Here is a 6,459-nt window from a genome sequence, read left to right as displayed (position 1 = left end):
CTATACAATGGGGTTACAATTTCAAATGTAGAGGTCATAAAACTGAACATAACCCATTTTTTATATTTTACAAAGCCTAACAACCTACATTTCTATACATTATATTACTGGCCTGTGGCCTTACTGAAGAGTGAATCAGTAATGAGGATAATTAATAAAAAAAATATAGAATATAATTGAATTTTATTAGTATAACAGAAACAGATGTTCTTCTACTATATAATATTTACTTAACAACAAAATGTGTATAACATATTTTGTGTGGACCATAATGGTGGTTAGCTTCGTTTATAATTTTAACGTCTTCATAATGTTACTAAGATTATTTAGTAACAGCCGACTGATATTGCAATTGCTATTGATTTTTCATTGTTCTGTACACTTCTGTGCTCGAATGTTTCCATTGTTGATCTCCCAATAATCTCATCAGGTATATTATGCAACAAACAAAAAATATTATTAATAAACTTAAAACTGTATTACATAGAGATGTTTTTGGGTGTCGATTAGATTGGTTTCCACGACACCCAAGAGGTACAATCACATCGCGTTTTTTTTAAAGTGGTGTCCCAGTCTTTTCCCAAGTTCATAGGTACTACTATATACAAGTGCTCTAAAATTTTAGAGAAGAAAAAAGACAGGCATAATCCACTGTATTAGAACTATAGAATAGAGTGGTAAACAATACTTATATTTTGTTATTTTTACCATTTCAATTTTTTAAGATTTTTTTTTTATAATATTGTTCAATAATAATAAAGCAGGAATAAATATTTTATTGTACCTGTAATATTGAATTAAATAGTAGATAATAGTATACCACTCTATTAAGAATAATGACTTTAAATTATAATGTAATGTTTTATACTTCACATCTACTTACAATGAGGCAAAGAAGACATATCTACAATATACACGAGAACATCGGCTATTTCTCTAAGAATAAAGTGGTAATTAAATTTTAAAAATATGTTTCTAATAAAGTCTAGTACGATATACAACATTTGTTTTAATTATAAGAATATTAATATTTCAATAGTTTGTATGATAATTAAATTAATTTTTAATATTTATATACAACTCTCTTCCATAGGAGTACGAATGTGTCAATAAAATGAATGAGTGAATTTGGAGTAGTGTGGTGGACGATTACGATAGTCAAAAATAGTTGAAGACTAAGCATTACGTCTTGAGTGTTATTTTTTAATATAATTCTATAATACAAGAAGTTGAACTGCTCGAAACTTATCATTTTTGACGATCGCAATAGCGTTACTTCACGTAAGTGTATATAAATATATTATATAAAAACATAAAAACTAATAAGCCGCCACCAAAGCTATATAAGTATGTAGGTAGTGAGTTCTAATTGTTGCTGTCAATGTGTTAAGCTTAAGTCAACAAATTTTTAATCACTACATTTTTTACATATGGCACACCGTTTACGATTCGCTCTTTTGGAATTAAAATTTTAATGTTCTCAGCATGCCGTACTCGACCTAAGGCGACATACAGTTGACCATGGCTGAACACATCGGACCGCAGATCTACGCCTACTCTATCTATGGTCTGTCCTTGACTTTTATGTACAGTCATCGCGTAACATACTTGCAATGGAAATTGTCGACGACACATTTCAATAGGACTTCCCGGTTCAATGGGTGCTTTGAAAGAAATCCTTGGTATTCTATAAGTTTCCGAGTCATGCGGTTTCCGAACCGTCACCAGTCTTGGCGATACATCTACAACGACTACCTTAGTACCGTTCACGAGTCGGTCTACAAAGCTGAGGTTTCTTACTATCATGCAGACGCAGCCCTTTTTTATTGGCAGATCGTAATCAGGCACTCCCTTAGCTTGTACTTTGTGTAGCATATCGGGACCCAGATGAAATTCGTCGGCATGTTCCACATCTACGCTATCAACACCATAGCAATGAATCATTTCGCCATCAACGCGTTCTAGTATATGGGCGTTTATATCATTAACATTAGTGTTATGAGTGGATAATATTGCTCTACTCGCGCATTCATCTGGATCGCACAACATATCGCCAGGAAAAACAAAGTCAAGCAAATGGTCGAGTTCGGAAACCACATTTAAATGCAGTAAACTAATTAGTGTTTGGATATTTCTGCCTGTGCCAAAAGTGTGTGATTCGCAGGCACCGGAGCCGAGGTTTAACAAAAAATTTGAATATCCCTCGTCGTTGCGCGTTCTTTGAGCTTCTGTCAAAGAAAATTGGGTCATTTCATGCCATAAAGAAGATGTTCGGAGGGATGCTTGAATAATATCATTTTGACATCTCGCACTCGGCACGACTGGAGGTATTTGCCTAAAGTCACCAGCGAAAATCATTATTTTTCCTCCGAACGCTTTTCTGCAGCCCATCAAATCTTGCAGTGACCGGTCAAGAATGTGTACAAGATATTTGTGCGACATTGGCGCTTCGTCATATATAATAATGGAGGATTCGCGAATTAGTTCAGCCCTCTGGGTACCGTTGGTTAAACTCCAATGACTCGTGTCATCGATCACTTCTAATGGTAATCGGAACATACTGTGAGCTGTGCAACCGCCTTCGTAATTCTGTGCAGCTATTCCCGAACTCGCAGTACAAATTGCAACAGCTTTCAGTATTCCCCGTACATACGCCACTATAACTTTCAGCAACAATGTTTTACCAGTGCCTGAAGGGCCGTCCAAAAATAAAATACGAGCTGTCTCGTCACAAGAGTGGTCGGTTGCTAATAACTTTAAGACGTGATCGAATACGCGTTTCTGTGCATGCGATAATAATGGTACCCATCGAGTAACGAATTCGCGCAAACTGTCATTATTATATTCCACTCGCTCTCTATCTAATTCTGTTGTGTCGTCTCGAACAACTGGCAGCCCTTGGTCCTGAAGACGACTTCCATGTTTGCGGAGGAGTCGGTCAATTTCCTTTAACGCTTGGTTATATGCGTGATCTTCTTGATCGTTTGGGTGGCGTTCCAAAATATCTTCACTTATGAGATGTTTGAATTTATCCCATAGAATCATTGCAGGGGCACCATTGGTAATTAAAAGCACGAAAAAGTGTCTAAGCTTTTTTCCATTATAAAATGCTGCTGCCTCTTGAATACATTTCTCGTATTCTTCTTCATCGTTAGCAATACCGACTGTCCGGGCTGCCTCCTGGAACGTTTTACAATTTGGTCCACCTAAAGTTAGCAAGTCGGCATAACCACGGCACGGGAAAGAACTCAACAACATTCTTAAATAGAACTGCTCGCCCCTGTTCGGTGCCACCCAATATAATCTCGCAACCATCTCTTTGCGTTGTCTTTTCGTAACGAAATATTTTCCTCCGCAAATTGAAAATATCTGTACATTCTTTGTCTTCGGTCGAGAGGCATGCACTATGTAATTTTCATAGAAGTCCTGATACGTGAGGTTCTCGAATTCTATTTCAGATGGTCTATTGAAATATTTCAATAGATCAGAATTAGATCGCTCAACAGCTTCAGATTCTTGACCTCGCCTGAAAAATACAGTATGCTGTCCCTCTAGATGTAAACTGCTTTATGGTAGGTTCTCGTGCTGTAAGATCAAATTCGAAAGTCCTCCATGCGGCATCGCAAGCACCTATATATCGTTTGGTCACATATTGTTCTATTTCATTGTTGCGAAGTTCGTCTGGAACAATCGCTACGCGTGCTTCGTCTGGACCTTTTGTCATATATTTAAAAAGATACTTGACGATTTTCCGCGTTGAAGATATTTCTAGATTTATGTGACAATCATATTTTAATAGCAATGCCGCATTGTATGGTACTATCCATAGGTCGTTAACTGTTACACTACGATTTCGGTACGAGATATTGGCTGTGTTCGACGCATTCCTTTTTAATACTACAAAACCTCTTTCATCAGTGTAGGTGGTGTCGGTTTCTTTTTTGGGAAAATATTTGGTACATTTTTGCTTTTCCGCATCCCAACACGGCAAATTAGTACGATGATTAATGCCACATGGGCCATGAACCATATGTTTTAGTACCAGCGTGCGTAATCTTCCATCCGCTTCGTGTTCAGCGGGTATATCTGCACGTACCACTTTATCAATGTCGATATTCTGTACCGGTCCACCACCGTCTACGCGAAAGCATATATGCGCGTGTGGCAAACCGCGTTTCTGAAACTCTATTACATATAAAATATATATCAGTTTACCGAACCAAGATCCGCTGCGTAAATCTCTCAATAATTGTGACAGTTTTAAATTAAATACGCGGGCACAAATAGAAGCTGAAGGCATGATACTGTTTGCGGAAGTGTTTACTACTATTTCCTTCCATTTGGGATTACATGTAATCGTTAAAAAATACGAAGGTTTTCCCAATCTATTAACGATTGCAATCGCATCCATGTATTTACATTTCATGTAACGTGGACCACCCGTAAATGTATTTGGTAAGTATACACGACCTGGTACCACACCGCCTTCTCCTTGTACAGTTTCATCTCTAGCAATTTCTTCCAAAGGAGCGAGACGAAGTTCTTGGGAATTACATTTCTGCAGATTAGCATAGACATCTACAGTACATGTCTACAAGCCATTCCTCTGTTCTTCCACACAAGTTTCTTGCTTGTTCTTCTTGTGATGAGACTTCCGAATGAGCAGATTAAAAAAAAAAAAAAATATGACTATTCAAAAGTCTTCAATGTAAGTTTATTTGAATAAATGATTTTCTATTCTATTATTCTATTCTATTCTGACAGACGACCTAGTTGCGAAAATCGGGACTCCGACAGCAGAAGACATCTATAGTATTTTACTTGTGACAATTTGTGACCCTGATTATCCAGAGTATTTATTGTCCATCCAACACCTCCGTGTGGATAAAGTAATGGATATTGAAATACTTCATATAATGGATTAAAGATGTCGACTGTGTGCGGTTTTTTTTCCCCAATTTTCCATATACACATACTTCTCGGTACATATTGCTCTCTATCGGTGCTAATGATAGCTGCAATTTCATCGCCGCGCGGCATATCGCCTAAAATATTTCCATGTGTGACACGAAGTACGTTCGAACACAAGCTGTGCCTCTGTGGATGGTTCATTAGAGAGTCGTTTGAAACAATCAATAAACGGACTGACTGTGTTTAAAAAAATTGTAATCTCCTGCAAAATGTTCTGATCGAGATTACGGTTTTGTGCCAATCTTTTTCGCTCTTCGCCATCGTCAATATAAAGTCCGATAGGATTTGTGGATTCTGTGTACGACATATCAAAGACTCTATGGTACGTTCGCCCTTGAATTTTAATAAAACTCAGTCCTGTCGTTGGATGCTGATATCCATGTGAAACACCCAAAGCACTAAAAGCAAACAGATTATTATACGCTCGAGCGTACGTTATGAATTTCTGGTTAGAATAAAATTGTTCGGTAAGTGGAGGTAAATGCATAATATTAAATCGTCCTTTTCCACAGCACCATTGTGCTCTGCCCTTCTCTTCGTAAAATAACTTTGCACCGCATTCTGGGCAGATGTAAATGTCATTAGCAACCAAGGAAATATTCTTAAACGAATATAATACTACACAGTCCAAATCTTTTCCTGATTTCTCAACTATTAATCCGGTTTTTCTTAAAATTGGTTCTACGGTTCTCACCCGATTATATACAGTATCACGTTCACTAATTAGCTCGCGATTATATTCACGATAACGATGTGAGGCGTCCCGGTGCACCTCTGGATGTAATTCAGTATAACGAGTAACAGCATCGCGATTTACTTCTGGATGCACTGCTGAGTAACGAGATACAGATTTACGGTTTATCTCTGGATGCACAAAAGAATATCGCTGAACAGCTTTTTGATGGACTTTTTTATGTGTGGTATTATACTTTATAGATGCTGTCAAATGGGAGTTCGTGTTGACTTTCTTTGGACCATGTTTAATCGTTAAGGGACGCCCTGACTTACGACTATTTATATAACTTTTATGTAGTCGACTATTTTTCCTTCCTTCCGACCAATAATACTCGACATAGGTATATCTAAACATTCATCATTATTTGCAACAATCACCGATTGAGCAGAAAATACATCATTATTTTGAACATACGATAGTACCATGATATGGTGAATTGCATATTCACGCTGGTGACCATCTAGTGCCGCATTGCATAATAAAAGTTGGGCTAAGTTATAAAGCCCATTAACTTGAAACAGTCTTGCTCGATTTTCTTCACTGCAATGACTGTACATACGGTTTGAATCTACTGCGTGAGAATCAAACAAATAATAGATTCCATCCGTGCTAATCGTCTCTACCTGTTGAGTATGAATACCGCTAGATTTCCAAAAGGACACTGTCGCGTTTTGGCCGGTGAATTGAAAGCCGCTGTTAGCGGAACTGTGTCTATGAAACAACGTGCGAATTTTATTTTCTAAATCTGTTAT

The sequence above is a fragment of the Achroia grisella genome, unplaced genomic scaffold (genome assembly GCF_030625045.1).
Source record: "Achroia grisella isolate CSIRO2021 unplaced genomic scaffold, CSIRO_AGI_Agris_v1 utg537, whole genome shotgun sequence".
In the NCBI taxonomy this organism is placed as follows: Eukaryota; Metazoa; Arthropoda; class Insecta; order Lepidoptera; family Pyralidae; genus Achroia; species Achroia grisella.
This window is presented reverse-complemented; position numbering follows the sequence as displayed.